General features: G+C 39.5%; 1 protein-coding gene across 3 annotated transcripts in view; it reads left to right on the top strand.

Moving 5' to 3' along the window:
• The first annotated feature begins 2534 nt into the window (after nt 1-2534).
• The window catches only part of CYSLTR1 (cysteinyl leukotriene receptor 1), a 56995-nt gene continuing 43151 nt past the window's right edge, over nt 2535-16378 (top strand). For all 3 annotated transcript variants that reach the window (XR_004960673.1, XR_004960672.1, XM_036271740.1), the window contains exon 1: nt 2535-2765. The gene's annotated coding sequence lies outside the window, so the exon portion shown is untranslated. The remainder of the gene's footprint in view (nt 2766-16378) is intronic.

The raw sequence follows: 16378 nt of genomic DNA, 5'->3' as shown, positions 1-16378 counted from the left end.
TCCTCTTGATTTTGTGGTAAAACAAATAGATCTTTAGAAATCTCTTTCTCTCTAGTCTGTCTTCTTATCTGTAATATGAGTGAGTTAGACTAGATTTATTTGTTTGACAAACCAAATAAGGCAATAAGCTAACAGCTAAAAGCACAATGAACTGGGACCTGTCGTACACTCAAGAATTCATTTTACAGTGGACATGGACAACAAACTGGGGACAGGACGGGGAGGGAGGAGGAGGGGGGAATCAGTGGGGGGGGGAGGAGAACCATCTGTAACAAAAAATAATTAATAAAAAAGAAAAAAAAGAACTCGTTTTAATAAAGTGTCTAAACAAGATGATTTTTGAAGGCCTCTTTTCAGCTCTATGAGTTCATGTAAGCTATGAATCCTATAGCTCATCGTTAATATTATGAAAGTTGTATGAATGAAAAGCCTTTAACCTTCCATTCAAATTGTACTTCACTAAGACAGACTCCCTATCAAATTACATGTAATTCTCCCTCTCCCTCACCTTTTTCTACTTGGTACTGTCTACCTCATTTTTAAATAAGATCTGTGCCCAGCCAGTGTGGCTCATTGGTTGAGCATTGACCCATGCACCAGGAGGTCACTGGTTTGATTTCTGGTCAGGGCACATGCCCAGGTTGTGGGCCCAATCCCCAATGAGAAGTGTACAGGAGGCAGCCAATCAATGTTCTCTCTCATCAATGTTTCTATCTCTCTCTGCCTCTTCCTTTCTCTCTCTCTAAAATCAATAAAGAAAAAAATATTTAAGAATAAAATAAGACCTGAAAGAGTCTCAGAAAATGAGAAAAAGTGGAGTGATGGCAGCAGAGAGATTATCAGTCTGGTCATTTCACCATTTCCTGAAATGAGAGAAAATGTGAGGATAAGTATGTAATGAAGATGTATAAAAAGTAAAAGAAAGGATATGTCGGTAAGGAAGGGAGTTTTTTTAAAAAATCTGCTGTCAATTATAGTAAACATGGTCTAAATTGATGTAGCTGTACAAGGCAAAGACCAATTTGGGGATGGGTGGAATACCTTTCTATCACTCAGAAAGCAGAGAAGCAGCTAAAGAAGGAAGTAAGTAGGAAAGAACACAGAAATGCCACAGGGCATCCTCTCTCTGCCACAGCGGCTGTGGTGCCATGTTGAAGGTAAAAATTTTAGCCCCTTTTTCTTTTCTTCTTTACCTGAATATGAACTACTATTCCACCATAGCTTAAGATAGCTATGATGGTCCATACTGGAGAGGAAGGGATAGCTCTCCCCCGATCTCCCTTATGAATTTTCCCCTAGATCTCTGGGGATCCAAATTTAGTTGAAGAAATTCTAGTTAATATGTCACTTTAGTTAGTAAAACTCTACAGGGATGATTAAAGTATCTGGTCTTGGGTCCATATGTTACCTACCCCTTTGATTTGGTTTGTTGAACTCTCCCCCAATCACTACCACAACCAAGAATTCTATGAACAAAGATGAATATTTCAGAAACTTTAGAGCCTTGGCCCCAGGTTGGCTGGGAGATAATTCTGGTATCTATAGATGCAAAGTTTGAGTAAATGGTTGTCCCTGCAGCATATAACAGGCTAGAGGGCTGTTGCTGGGCTCGTGTGTTACTGAGTACAGTCAAATTAGTTATTAGTTATTGGGTCAAGTTTTTAAAGTGTTAAAATAAGCATAAATATGCCTATCCCTGTATAGACTGTCTTATATAATATAACTCAATATAATTGATGCAACCAACTCACATCAGGGTCTCTTCAGTTGTTTCACAACATCAGAAAGATGCTACAAAAAGCTCAAATCAGCATATAGTAGATTGTCATGTTCCTATTCTCCAGAAGCCAGACAGAGCATCTCATAGTTCCAACACCCAGAGCCTAGCCAAAGATTAAGAGCATTGACCTGGCTTCCAAATTCCTAACACAGGACCACTGACAGCAAGCCCAGACATTCCAGACTATTCTCAGTGTGAGAGAAAAACTCCACTTTTAATTCAGTGAAGGCAAGGTATTGTCATGGGGATTTCAGAAAAACAAGTTCAAACTAAGGCAATTATTTTTCAGGACATAAGGCACTGGAAAGGAAAAGGCTTTCTAGAGTGTGGGTAGAGCCGCAAGTGTCAAAAAGGAGAGAGAGAGAGAATTTATTTTGCCTAAGGTCAAATTTCACATAATGACAGTATATACTGGTAGGATTATCTTTCTCACCTACAAATAGTCTAACCATACCCAAGTCATTAAAATCAGAGAGAACTAAACTGGACAGAATACATTCCTTCCTGCTTCCCATCTCAGAGCTGCTGTGCAATTTCCTGAAATTCTATTGCTGGGGCTAGGGATAAAAGCTCATTTATACACACAATAACCTACAAGTCTCCAGTTTTTATTCTTCCTCCCTCCCTCTTCCTTCCCCTCCCCCATCTGGCACCAGAGAAACCGAATTTAGGCGTGCTTTAAACAGTTTGAAGACTAATCTGAAAGAGGAAGAAGACTCTGTATACATTGGCTAGCATGTGCTCTACCCTCTCTGCTCTTAAAAACAGCTGCAACCCATATTTTCAAAGAAGCTCTTCTAAAGAGCGGGCGCCTTGTGAATGAAGTGTGCTTTGGGGATTCCCTCCAATTTAGATTCACTGTGCAGATCACCAATGACGGCTTAGCTCTCCAAGAAACAGGTAGATTGGATTTATTGAAGAATTGGAGTTTTCTTCTGAGAGTGAATGCAAAAGAACCCTAAAGTGTCAACCTTGAATTTACCAGGTAAGAAGATTCAGTTTCAATTCTAGGACCAAAACTGTATGTAGTAAAATTCTGCTGATTTTAGCAAATGCCTGGGAGTTTGGGGATCTACACCCTACCTGCTTTAAATTAGGCTGCCAGTATGAATTCTTTCTGCTTTATTTCTTGGTCAGACACTTGATAATCTCATCAGTCTGCTCAGCGCTTCTGCTGGGTAGGGGCTCAATGTGGCAAAATACAGAGGGAACATTCCCCAGGCCTCCAGCTACTTTGCAATTAAGTCGGAAATGTAGGTCATATTTTAAAATCCTATTTTAAGGGCTTAATGGAGTTTCTCTACTCTGTAATGGCAGTTTCCTTCAATAATGAAAGAAAATATACAGTGACTGCTGAAGGTTAACCAGTGAAGAATTATCTGGTATTTTCACAAGGTAGTTTCGCATTCATTATCCCACTTGAACATCTCAATATTCTGCAATTTAGATAGGTGTTATTATCCCTGTTTTTCAAATAAGGAAATAGACTCAGAGAGATTAAGAAATATTCTGGAAACATACTACACAACTAGAAATTAGCAAATTATGATTAGAGACTGAAAATAGAAAGCTCTCAGAACTATAAGGAAAACGCATTGTCTACATAGTATCTCAGACATATCTGACATAGATCAGGTTTTCACAGAGCCAATAATACTTCATACATTTTAATCAAAATTGTTGGCCAGGAGCATTCTTCTACTTAGCAGCAAAGAAGCTGTTTTCAAAGTAAATGGATGGTTTGGTGGGCTCCATCTGTGGCTAAAAAAAAGAAAAATCCTTGAATCTTGAATTCAATTATTCTGGCTTCCAGTGGCCTGATTATTTTGAAATCTAGAGAGAGGCCATAGACACCAGACATTTATCAAGTGATTATTCAAAAACCAAATGTAACTAAACCTGGAATTGGGACTGCATTGTAATGCCCACCAGTTCCTGCAAATAAAATAAATCAGCCTGGGAACCAGTGAACCCCAAAACAATAATACGTTAAAGAAAGTTTGCAGAAAGTTGAGTCCAGTCTGAACCCAGCATTTCTGTGTCTTCCTAATCTAGAACTATCAATTTCATTTTCTACTACCTTTTCCCTCCTACCTTTAATCAAACTTCTGATGTGTTTAGGAACTAGTTATCTGGAATAAAATCAAGATATTTTTCTATGGTCCAGGACATTATAAATGTGCTTTTGCTGTATCATTGGATGATAATAAGAGATTAAGGGAATGACAACAATTCTTAAAGCACATATCCAACCTTGTGCATTTAATGCCATGGAAGATAACTACTATAATCTCCAAAAACATAGCTCTGTGTGGATTACTACTTCGATCCACAATACTATCTCTTTTTTTTTTTTTATCCTCACCCAAGGACATTTTTGCATTTATCTTCAGATAGAGTGCGAGGGAGAGAGGGAGGAAGAGAGAGAGAGAAACATCGATGTGAGAGACACATCAAGTGGTTGCCATCCACATGACCCCAACCGGGGCCGGGGACAAACTACAACCCAAGTACGTGCCCTTAGCAGGAACCAAACCTGGGACTCTCCGGTCCGCAAGCCAAAGCTCTAACTGCTGAGCCAAATCGGCCAGGGCACACAATACTATTTCTTATGTTCTTATTAAAATCTCTCAAATACATTGCAATTCAGTTAAATAAGTATTGATTAAGCTTAAAACAGTATGTGGCACAAGGCAAGATGAATGGTAGTTCCTGTCCTGGAGGAATTTATAGATGTACCTGCAGGTACCTCCAGGAGCCTGCTCTGTCATAAAGGGACTGAATAGAGGAATAACAAGAAATGAATTTGGATAGAAATATAAAATAACTATTATACATTGAACCCCAGACACTTTTTAATGGGATCTTAACAGCAAACTTTGAATAAGTGATGAAATATTTTGAAGAGATGAATCTGACAGTTTCACAGTCCTCAGTACATCTTGAGAAAACTGGAGATGAGAGTAGATTTTAATGAGGCTCTAGGCTAGGTTAATGACGGTGGAAATGGACTTTAGAGGAACTCAAGAAACATTTAAAAGGAATAATAGGTGGAAGTTGGTGAGTGATTAGATACAGGCAGCATAGAAAAGAAATGTCAGAAACATCTCTGAAATTGGAACCAGTGAGCTCTGTAGTGCTACTGCTATTCCTAGAAATAGGTAATTTGGGGATAGAAATGGGAGTGTAGGACATGATTAGTTCTGTTTTGGCCTGTTGAGTTTGAGGAGATGACAACAATTCAAAGAAGCATTGTCTTGTGGATGGTTGGAAATAATGGCCCTGAGTGAGTGATGGGCCAAAGTTAAATCTGGGGAAGATGATTGATAGCCAAGGTCATAAGAATGGCTCAACTTAGAGTAAATCTAAGAGATGACTAAGGACTGAACTTTGTGCACTGCCTACATTTTCAGGCCAGAGGAAGAAGAGGTTCCTTAAAAATAAGAGCCATAGAAATGTTATAGGTACTGCAAAACACCAAAAAAGGTGTTATGGGACAGCCCTGTCTCAGTTCATGTCAGTTTCACAGGAAAGACTTCAAATCAGTGATACTAAATGGTTGCGTTCTAGCAAAGCAAATTTATTAAAGAGGCAAAAGGAGCAAATGTATGAACATACATCTGCCCTATAAGGTGCTGATGGACTTCCCAAATAATTTGGGCAGTCCTTACCTGGTAGAGGCTTAGTATGTTATGCTTTTTTGTTTATAGGTTTTAAATTCCTTTGCCAGATATGGTACAGATTCATTCTCAAGATCCCTTTTTACTTTGTTGTGGCCTTCCCAGAATCCATGAGAAACACCTGGCAATTCTATCTTGCCAAGCCCTGAGACTGCTGGCTAGACTGCTGGCTTCTCTGTTTAGGGAGTAAAATAAAACAGCCCTTTTTTCCTTTCCCCTTCCCCCCACCTTTCCTGCATCTCTAGTTGGGGAGGCTTTAACAATTTGCTTTCAAGTGTCCTTGGTTTGGGGAAGATAATGACTTGTTTCTTTGTTTGTTTGTTTCTTTATTGATTTTTAGAGAGAAAGGAAGGGAGAGGGAGAGAGAGCTAGAAACATCAATGAGAGAGAACATTGATTGGCCCTCCTGCACACCCCCCACTGGAGATTTGGCCCACAGCCTGCCCATGTGCCCTGACCAGGAATCAAACTGGCGACCTCTTGGTGCATGGGTCAATGCTCAACCACTGAGCCACACCGGCCGGGCAATGACTTGTTATTTACAAGCCAGCTACAAGCTGTCCAAACTGTTTAGCCTTGTTTAATTTTCTTGTCTCAGTTTCCTATTGCACTTGCTTAGGAATTTTCCTAGCTTCTCACTATCCTATAACAGAAATACAATTCTTCTCAAAAGATACCAAGCATCTTGAGGGAAGGTATCACATTATTTATTCGTTTAAATCTCTCTTTCCCAACAATAACTAACATAGTGCTTCATAAACACCATGAGCACTCAGTAAATGCTAAGTTATCCTAACATAAGCAAGCATGGACAATTTTGCTTCAAGCAATCTTCCAGTTTGAACTCTCATGAACTGTGCAACCTACCAGTGGCTGCTCTAATCTTGCTGATCAGATTTCAGTGGAAAGGACATGGCCTGGATAACTGGGAGTTCATCTTAGTTTTGCCTTGTCATCAGCTATGTGTTCTTTAGCAAGTTACTAAACATCAGTTTATCTTGGTTTCCTCATATGTCAAATGTAGTAATGAGCTTATAGGAATATTTTTTTAGATTATTTAAAATAAATATAAATGTGAAAGCAACTTGAAAATATAAAACACCACCCAAAATGGTTTGTTTAAATTTCATTCCTGGTGAATAAAATACACCAACAAACTTTATAGCATGTGGATGGAGTAGGGCTGGTTACTTTCTGCTCCCAACATTATACCTCTAGACCAGGAGCCTCACTCTCAGTATCAGCAATTTCATCCAACTCCTAGGACCTGTCTGTAGGATCCATTCCTCTGGTTACCACTAACTCTACAATACCTGTGCAAGCCTCAATGTGAATTTGGAAAGAAAGAAAGTATTTAAGAGTAGTATTTAAGAAGTATTTCTGTGAAAACACTATCCATGTTTATTCATTAGCTATTACTTCCATTATGTCCATTATTCTTACGATTAAATGCTGAGAGTCAAAACAATTTTTAGCCCTGGCCATTTTGGCTCAGTGGTTGGAGTGTCGGCCTGCGGTACAGAGAGACCCGGGTTGGGTTCCCGCTAAGGGCATGTACCTCGGTTGCAGTTTGTCCCCGGCCCTGGTTGTTCGTGCGGTTGGCAGCCACTTGATGTGTCCCTTCACATCGATGTTTCTCTCTCTCTCTCTCTTCCTCTCTCTCCCTCCTGCTCTATCTGAACAAAAAATGGAAAAATGTCCTCGGGTGAGGATAAAAAAAAAAACAATTTTTACATCAACTTCTGTATATAACACAATATTTCAGTACTTCGTCCTAACGCCACTTGTCCAACCACAGACTTGGCTATAATACAAATCATGTTCCCAGAATATATAGGTAGGTGTAGTGCATGTGTCTCTCCATAAAACTCAGACCTAAAGTCACTTTTATCCCTCAAATCAATGTTATTTGGATTTCAGGCTACATGGATGTCTACATGGTATGATTTAAAAGCCAGTGAGAAACCATATTTTCCAGTTCAACCAGGATAAGCAAACTTCCAGGAGACAGATTTATGTTAATCAACCCTACAAATGTCATTCATGAGCCAGAATAGCACTTTGTTGGTTGACATTGAAGAAATACAACTGCTAAGAAGTCTGATAGACTCATAGCAGTGGCATATCATTATCCTTAAAGAAAAGGCAACAAAGGACGTCATTTAATCAGATTATAAATCCAGACATCTTAAATCCATTAATTCATGTTACATTACTGGTTCTAAAACATCAACTGATGATTATTTTTGCCTTCAGTTGAGAACTCTTTGTAGCTTGGAAGAGAAGACCATTGTTTAAATGTGAGTTGTACACCACAAAATGTTATCCTGCTTTCACATTTCATTTCATCCTATCACGATCCCTCCATTCTTTGTGCCCCACCAGTTTTGCTTCTGCATTTAGGAGGGAGTTCATATGAGAGAAAGGTGAAAGAAAAATCAATAAATATTTGGGAGAAGCGAAGGAGGGGCCCTGCTAGAAATAGGGGGAAAGAGACAAACAGAAGAATAAACATAGACCTTTGAGCACTTTAACACAGAGTTGATTTTCCTTTTCATGACTAAAATGTAATTACCTTATTTAGAGTGTTTGTAGAATCAATATATGCCAGACTTTTGAGCCCCTACTAAAATCTAGCTGATGGAAAAGGAAAAGGAGCTGAAATCTAGACTTAGTCCCGTAGCATATTCGGGCTTTCTTTTCTTTTCCATCAACAACTTTTCCCTAAAAAGGAAAAAAAAAAATCCAGTTTGGAATCACAATTTGAGATATCTAACATATAAGACTTGTTAAGATTTCTCATCTATTTCATATTGACAGCTTCTGTTTTTACATAGCATTGTCTTTCTGTTGTCATGGATTCAATATGATTCATGGAATGAAGCTAATAATTACAGCACTCAAACATCTCTGATACATCTTATGTACTTATTCTGAAATTCCTCAGAAGATATTAAAAGCTGGTCTTCATTACAAATTTGTCACCCTTTATATTTAACCTAAATTTGGATTCTTGTTCAAAACAAAATCCTTCAATAAAAAGCAGTCTCCTAGAGAAGAATTATTTTGCTTCCAAGAACCAGGCATCTAAATACCAAGAAGTTAGAGCCAAGCCTCAGGGTCAGCTGTGAGTAACAGCCTCAGAACTTCCAGGGATCCCAAGTTTCTGGTAATTAATTAGAGACTTATACCTCAATAAAACTGGGGGCGGGGACAGATTGTCCCCCACCTCCCTGAATTCAGACTTACAGGCTGAGCAGCACAACTAATTTTTTTCATTTGACAATAATAGGATACATGGAGAATAGGAGCAAAGGGCATTGGGGAGTTGACCAAATAAAAGTAGGGCCCCATGAACTGCACCCTCATGAAAACTAAGCTTCCTGCATCCTGCCACTGCTCAGCGAAATTGAAAGAAGTATCCGCCTTAGAAAGCTGAGCTCTGAGTTGCAACCTCCCCCACTTTCTCTTCTGCTTTGGCCCTACCCTCATCATCCCACTCCTGTGGGCAGTCCTGCAACACAGACAGACCATCCGGTGCGTGCTAATATTCACCAGAAAAGTAAAGGAAGTCTTGGGGAGTCATTCAACTTAATAGTCATAAAAATACATCCAAATACTGATTTAATCTTTTGGTCTCTCCTTTTGGCTGAATTAAAAAACATCCGTCAGTAGTTTCACCCAGACCTTATCGTCACCATCTTTAGAGTCTCATCAATCTCTGGCCTAGGCCACTTCTGAACTGTCCTTCAGCCCCACCAGAGCACTTTTGCCTTTCTTTGTTTTAAGTTCTTTGCCTTTTGTTTCTTCCTACATGTGTGGATTCATCTGCCCACCCTCATTCCTTACTCCCTCAGTGATTTATAAAGTGTCCATTCACACATCATGGTCCCCTATACTCAGATTTTTCAGTTTTTCTGGACTCTACCCTCCTAGAGGTGTCCACATTTCACTTCCACTTTCCACCATTATCTAGATCCTTGCACAATAGCAACTGTATTTCCACACACACACACACACACACACACAAAGACAAACTTCTCTCTAGATCTTGTAGAACCCATCCTGGAGAGTTAAATACCCTATTAGTCAAAAGCACTTAATACCATAGAATTACTCTTCCAAAGTTGCTCAATTAGGAGAAAAGGAGCTCAATTAGGAGAAAATTAATAAATTAGGCTAACTGTCATTAATGGGCTCACCCTCCAAATAGGTATGACAGATTTGTAAGCAAAAAGAGTAATTAAAGCCCTGGCTGGTGTAGCTAAGTGATTAGAGCATTGGCCCACGCACTAGAGGGCCACATTGGAGGGTCACAGGTTTGATTCCTGGTCAAGAGCACATACCTAGGTTGCAGGTTCAATACCCAGCCCCAGTCAGGGTGTGTGTGGGAGGCAATCAATTGATGTGTCTGTCACACATAGATGTTTCTCTCTCTCCTCTCTCTCTCTCTCTCCCCCACTCTCTCTAAAAAGAATCAAGGGAAAAAATCCATAGATGAGAATTAACAAAGAATAAAAATAAAAGGAGAAATTACAGCACTGTAAAAAAAAATAAGATAATAGAACCACGAACAAGGGAACATTTGTAGAGAATGATAACTTCAACTTGAATCTTGAATTATAAGTAGAAAATTGCCAAGTTCACCTCTTTGACCTTATATGTATGGGTGAAAGAGGATGCATAGTTCAAGTATCTTCAACTAGCCAAGGAATGATGTGATAAGAATCCTGAACTAAGTTGGTAGAAGAGAGAGAATCGGGAGATACTGCAATCAAAAAATGAACAAAACTTGGGATCTGCATGTGAGGGATGAGGTCAGGCTGGAGTGGCATCAAATATGACTATCAGGTTCTGTGCCCGAGTGACTAGAAGATTATTCATGTCCATGAGAAAGAAAAAGAAAAATTAGTTGAAGAAGTTGATTTTGGAGGGAAAAACATATTTGTCTGTAAGCATTTGAAACAGAGAACAAGGCATGTGTTCCAAGAAAAGCAATCAAATAGGCAGTTGAAAATGTGAGACTAAAGGTATTTTGTGGCTGAGATAGAGATATGTTTTAAAGAATTTTTATTGATTTTTAGAGACAGAGGAAGGGAAAGGGAGGCAGAAGAGAGAAACATGGATGTGAGAGCAAAACATCAATCGGCTACCTCCTGCATGTCCCCTAATTGGGAATCAAACTCATAACTCAGGCATGTGCTCCTACCAAGAATCAAACCAGCCACCTTTCAGTGTGCAGGGCAACACCCAACCAACTGAGCCACACTGGCCAGGGTGAAAGCTTTTGAGTTATCCTCATGAGAGTGATCTCTTTATGCCATGGAAATTGATAAATTCTTGAAGGGAAAGAGAAAAAAAAAAAACTAAACACCAAACATTTGCATGTCACAGCTTTTAGTTGCACTGACAACTTCAATAGACTATCTGAAAAATCAATCATTGATGAAGGGAGGTGAAAAGGAAGAGCTGGTATTGGGGCAGCAGTGTAGTAGCACAATTGGACTGATGACTGTAATGCCTGAACTCTATTCCAGCCCTGCTACTATGTACTCTTGAACAAGTCATGACCATTCTACTACCATCTCTACGTTTCAGTTTTTTCACATGTAAAAATTCATTGGAACAGGATCTCCGGACTGCAGGCCAATGCTCTAACCGCTGAGCCAAACTGGCCAGGGCATGGAACAGGATTTCAAAGACCACTTCTGGCTCAAACTGGAACCTATTTTTGAAATAACAAAGGGCACATTTTAGTGACATGAATTAATAGTATTTTCTTAAAAGAGAATGATATAGAATTTCACTAGCCATTCATTATGTTCCTTCTAACTACTCTAGAAGAAACATGAAAAAGTATAAGGGGAAGTAAAACAGGAAAAAGAAAACATGAAGATATAACCACTGTTTTCAAGGAACCTGCAATCTAGTTGAAGCTACTGGACCCACTTTCAGCTGACCCACAGTAAATTATAATTCTGCTGTCAGATTTGCATATCTCTTTAGTTGGATGAGAAACAAACAGCTTAAATTTAGCTCTCATACAAAGTTGTACTTTTTTGCTTTGGTAAGATGTCCTAAAAAAATCTCTGTTACTGTTTAAAAGTAACACCAAAGGAAAAATAAGAAATTAATATAATAAATGAACTATAGATCTACTGTGCCTCAATAAAGCAATTTTGAAATGAGTTACTCTGATTTAACACATTTATCGAGCACCAAGTGTAATACTCCTTGCTAGGTCCTACAAAAACTACTCATATTAATTATATCCAGTGTTCATCCTCAAAAAGTCTATAATTTAATGGTAAATATTAAACAAATAAAGAAAATAGTCTAAGAAAAAGTACAAAGAAGTAGAAACACAAAGTAAGTAGAAACAGAAAACTGAACTCTGTAGTTGAACCATCAACTTCTGTGGTTAACTGCTTTCTAAGGTTCTAATATCCTGAGAATAACCTGTACTTCCTCCCTCCTAATTCTTCCTTCCACACCTAACCTTTCTACTAACCCTTACCTCCCTTTGCCCTCTGGAACTCGCTTTCCATTATAAGTTAGTACTCCTACATTCTAAACCTCTTCAAATAATTCTCCCACCACCTCCTTGCCTTAAGAGAAACTTCGTCCTCACCATCAAATGTAGACTGTTTACAACAAACTGATGGTTGCCAGGTGAGGGGGAGGGGGGCTCATAAAAAAAAAAAAGAAAAAAAAAAGGTGAGGGATTAAGAAGTACAAATTGGCCGTTACAAAATAGTCACAGCCCTGGCCAGCATGGCTCATTTGGTTGAGCATTGTCCCATGCACTGAAAGGTCACCAGTTCAATTCCTGATCAGGGCACGTGCTCAGGTTGAGGGTTCAGTCCCCGGTCAGGGTGCATACTGGAGGCAACTGATCAATGTTGCTCTATCACATCAATGTTTCTCTCTCTCTCTCTCCCCCTCTCCCCTCCTCTCTCTCTAAAAATCAATAAAAAAATTTTTTAAAAAGTAGCCATAGGGCCCTGGCCAGTTTGGTTCAGCAGTTAGCATGTCGGCCTGCGGACTGGAGAGGCCCCGGTTCAGTTCCCGTTAAGGGCCGGTACCTTGGTTGCGGTTTGTCCCCAGCCCCGGTTGGGGTTGTGTGGGTGGCAGCCAGTTGATGTGTCTGTCTCACATCGATGTTTCTCTCTTTCTCATCCTCCCTCTCTCCCTCCCACTCTATCTGAAGATAAATGCAAAAAGTGTCCTTGGGTGAGGATTTAAAAAAAAAGTTAGCCATAAGGATATAAAGTACAGCAAAGGGAATATAGTTAATAATACTGTAATAACTATGTATGGTGTCAGGGGGGTACTAGATTTATGGGGGGATCACTTCATAAGTTATATAAATATCTAACCACTATGCTGGACACCTGAAACTGATGTAACATTGAATGTCAATTTTAATTGAAAAAATGTTTGCTAACATTCACAAAAACATAAGCTGCTTATTTTTCTGTATCCCATGTACTGTGAGACCTAGAGAGTCTATATGTCTGCTGGCTCCTTGGTGACACTTTATTTAATTTTTTGTTTGTTTTTTAATCATTTTTTATTTCTCAATTACAGTTGACATACAATATTATATTAGTTTCAGGCATATGCCCCATTGATTAGATATTATATAACTTACTAAGTGACCATCCTGATAAATGTCACACTCATCTGACACCATACATAGTTATTAGAATATCATTGACTATATATCCTATGCTGTATTTCATATCCCCACGACTATTTTATTAATACTGATTTGTACTTCTTAATCCCTTCACCTTTTTCACCCATCCCTCCAACCCACCTCCCATGTGGCAACCATGAAAATGTTCTCTGTATCTGAGTCTGTTTCTGTTCTACTTGTTCATTTATTTACTTTTTAGATTCATTTGTTGATAGATAAATATTTATTGCCATTTTATTGTTTATATTTTTAATTTTCTTTTTTTCTTCTTAAAGAAGACCATTTAACATTTCACGTAATACTAATTTGGTGATAATGAACTCCTTTAGCTTTTGCTTGTCTGGGAAGCTCTTTATATGTCCTTCCATTCTAAATGATAGCTTTGCTGCATAGAGTAATCTTGGTTGTGGGTCCTTCTTTTCATCACTTTGAATATTTCTTGCCACTCCCTTCTGGTCTGCAAAGTTTTCACTGAGAAATCAGCTGACAGGCCTATGGGAGCTCCCTTGTAGGTAACTAACTGCTTTTCTCTTGCTACTTTAAAGTTTTCTGTCATTATTTCTTCAGATAGGTTTTCAATTTTTTATCTTCTCCTTCTGGCACCCCCAAGATGCAAATGCTGGTACGCTTAAAGTTGTCCCAGAGGCTCCTTGCACTATCCTCATTTTTTAAATTAATTAATTTATTTATTGCTGTTCTGATTGAGTGGTTTCTGCTTCCTTATATTCCAAATTGATGGTTTGATTCTTAGCTTCACCTACTCTAATGTTAATTTTCCCTAGTGTATTCTTCATTTCAGTTAGTGCATCCTTCATTTCTGACTGATTCTTTTTTTTTTTTTTTTTGGTTTCTATGCTATTGAAGTTCTCACTAAGTTCCTTGAGCATCCTTATAACCATTGTTTTAAATTCTGTATCTGGTAGTTTGCTTGCATCCATTTCATTTAGTTATTTTTCTGGAGATTTCTCCTGTTCTTTCATTTGTTATCTCTTTCTTTGTCTCTACTTCCCTATTCTGACTGCTTCCCTATGTTTGTTTCTATGTATTAAGTAGAGCTGCTACATCTCCCGGACTTGGTAGGTAGAGTAGCCATGTATAATAGATGTCCTGTAGGGCCCAGTGGTGCAGGCTCCCCAGTCACATGAGCTGGGTGCTCTATGTGCACTGTCCTGTTGTAGTTGAGCCTTAATTGCTGTGAGTGTCACTGGGAGGGATTGACTCCCAGACCAATAAGTTGCTAGGACCAGGTGCAACTCCTGTTGACCCTGTGGAGCAGAACTTGCTTCAGTGGGGCTTTGGTGCTTACAAAGTTCACCCCTTGACTGTGTTGCTCATGAAGTTGGTAGGATTGTAATCTGGTATGGTTTGAAGATGTCCACAGTTGCACTGGCTCTGGGGCCTCCCAGAAAGTTCAAGTATACCCAATGTGTGTGGCCCATGCCTGAGGCCACCTGGCACAAGCTACAGAGCAATCTTAAGATGGCTGCTACTCGTGCTAGGCCTGGCGGTGCCCAGGAGAAGCCAAGCTGCAAACTAAGGCTGGCTACCAACAGTGCCAGGCCTGGGGCCACTTAATAAGAGGTATGGGGTATGTAGAGGCCAGATGCTGCTTGTTTAAGAGATTTTAGGAAAGTCCAGAGCATGATGCAAGAGAGGCCATTTGTATGGAAAAGCCACTAAATGGCTTGGGAGGGCCTGCAAGTTGGGTGGGGCAAACAGTGTGAACCAGGTTGATGGAGACTCAGATATGGCACCTACCTGCCAGTTCTGTGGTGGGTGAGGGATTGTCATAAAAGGAACGATGGCCTCTGACAGCACTTCTCTCTGGGAGAAAGCTGCCCTCCAGCTCTCACCCTGATGCCAGACAATTCAGTTCCTCCCTCTATGTCCCTGGTGCCTTTTAAGCTGCTGCTCCAGGAGCTGGAACTCAGAGAGAGTTAGTCTGAGTAAGTCAGTGCATGAGCCCTTTATGAAAAATGCCTGGGACTCTAGAGGCCCTCTGTCTCCCTCAGCCACAATCCCTGCTGGTTTTTACAGCCAGAAGTTATGGGGACTTCTCTTCCTCACTCTGGAATCCTGGGCTGGGAGGCCTGGTGTGGGACTGGGACCCCTCACTCCTCAAGGAGAACCTCTCAATTTTTATCTACCACACATGGATGTGGGACCAGCCTGATCTATATCTCCAACCCTCCTACCAGTTTTGATGTGGCTTCTTCAAATCCCTAGTTGTATGACTTCCTTTAAGCTAGATTTCAGGAAGATCTGAATAATGGTTTTTCTGTAGTTTAGTTGTCATTATGATGTGGTTGTGAGAGGATTCAAGCACCACATTTACCTACACCACCACCTTGACCAGAAAACTCCCTGGTGCCACTTTAAACAAACCCTTTGGTCATAATGCACAAGCCATTCATCTATGCTACCCTCTAATCCTCCTTATTAATGTCATCAATTATTGCCCTAGGACTTCTTTTTCCCAAATTCACTAAATATTTTGGTATTTGGCTTACAATCTTCCTTTCTACCCCAAATCCTGGTAACTTCATCTTCCATGTGAACAACCAACCCAGTAAAATAACCTCAAATGTACTTGATCACCTTATCTGGAAAAACATTCATTCACATTCCACCTTGGTTACTCATTCCATGGTCATACTTGGGGCCTTATTTATCAACACATAATTGGAAGCTTATACTCCAATGTACATGCTCTGACCATAAGCTCCTATACTTTCAGTTCTTTTATTCCCTTATTGCTACTACACCAGTTCTTAAATCTCAATGAAACTTCCAGTCTCCTGGCCCATCCATTTTCTTCCAATCCACTAAAACTTCTTCATGGCTTTACTTTTAACTATTCTTTATGTAGCATTCTCAACTTCCTTTACCCCATTTTCTTTCCATAACATTTGCTCCAGTACCCGTCTAATCTTACATCAATTTGAGCATTTGTATTTTCTCTCTCTTACACCCAGACTGCTGAACACTATTGAAATAAGTCATAAACCATGGAAAGTGACTCTATAAGGTTAAGATAGAATATTATTGTAATCTTGAACGATGTTTTGAGTTTAACTTAATAGGTCACTGGAGACTTTTGAAAGGGAAGTGATAAGATCACAACTGTGCTTTAAGATAACTAATTCAGCATAAGCGATAAAGACAGACTCAACAGAACAGAAACAAGAAAATTAAAAAGAAAGCTATGCCCTGGCT

The sequence above is a fragment of the Molossus molossus genome, unplaced genomic scaffold, assembly GCF_014108415.1.
Source record: "Molossus molossus isolate mMolMol1 unplaced genomic scaffold, mMolMol1.p scaffold_m16_p_2, whole genome shotgun sequence".
Taxonomy (NCBI): Eukaryota; Metazoa; Chordata; class Mammalia; order Chiroptera; family Molossidae; genus Molossus; species Molossus molossus.
This window is presented reverse-complemented; position numbering and strand designations above follow the sequence as displayed.